Below are 1,308 nucleotides of genomic sequence, written 5' to 3' on the forward strand. Positions count from 1 at the left end.
AAACACAAAATTTTACCATAAAATACTTAAAAAATTTTAACTCCTTTTTCCATTTTCCAACATTGTCACATGCATTCTTGTTCATTGTCACATGCATTCTTGTTCATTGTCACATGCATCCTTCCACTAACTTTTGTCTTATTCTCACTTCCTGTACCTCCACTACCATTTGCTTCGTCCTTATTCTCACTTCCTGTACCTCCACTACCATTTGCTTCGTCCCAAAACTCACTTCCTGTACCTCCACTACCATTTGCTTCGTCCCAAAATATTCTACCTGTACCTCCACTACCATTTGCTTCGTCCCAAAATATTCTACCGAAAGCTCCACTACCATTTGCTTCGTCCCAAAATATTCTACCGAAAGTGGCACTACCATTTGCTTCGTCCCAAAATATTCTACCGAAAGTGGCACCGAAAGCTGCCGTAGAATATTTTGGGACGAAGCAAATGGTAGTGGAGGTACAGGAAGTGAGAATAAGACAAAAGTTAGTGGAAGGATGCATGTGACAATGAACAAGAATGCATGTGACAATGTTGGAAAATGGAAAAAGGAGTTAAAATTTTTTAAGTATTTTATGGTAAAATTTTGTGTTTTACATTTTTCAAGAAACTTATCAATACTGTATAAATACAGTGATTGTTTCTAAAATGTATCTGTAATTATGGAATGTGAAGTTTATATTCACTACTCCGTATTTGATAATAAAAATGCATTTAGATTTCAAATTTTTCTAAATATAAATTCTTTTATTTGTTTAATCGTTAAAATTACATTCTTGCAGTTTCCTAAAAAAATATGAAACTAAAAAACCAAAATTTTAGCTACCACTATTTATTTTTTGTCCCACTGGCCACCACAATTTATTTTTTGTCCCAACAAATCTGTTTAATTAGCTAGCAAATAATTTGGGCAAATTATGCTATAGAAACGGGTCACCATGTCTAAAACGAGGATCGAGAATATTTAATGAATATATAGTTAAAATTTGTGAATATAGTGTTTAAATATCTTGAATATAAAATTATAAAATTATAAATATAGAGTTCAAAAATTTTGAATATAGAGTTTTATAATTACGAACGAATTTTGGTGGTTAATTTGATACAGGTTTGATACTTATCCACTTTCTACAAGAACGAATGAGAACAAATCAATAGAAAGTGAAANACGAATGAGAACAAATCAATAGAAAGTGAAAAAAAAAAATATATTATCCTTAGAGATGGTTTCCTTTAATAATATTAGGGTTTAGGGTTTACCTTAGAGATGTAGTTTTATTTCTCCAATTGTTCGCCTAGGATAAT

The sequence above is a fragment of the Ipomoea triloba genome, chromosome 16, assembly GCF_003576645.1.
Source record: "Ipomoea triloba cultivar NCNSP0323 chromosome 16, ASM357664v1".
In the NCBI taxonomy this organism is placed as follows: domain Eukaryota; kingdom Viridiplantae; phylum Streptophyta; class Magnoliopsida; order Solanales; family Convolvulaceae; genus Ipomoea; species Ipomoea triloba.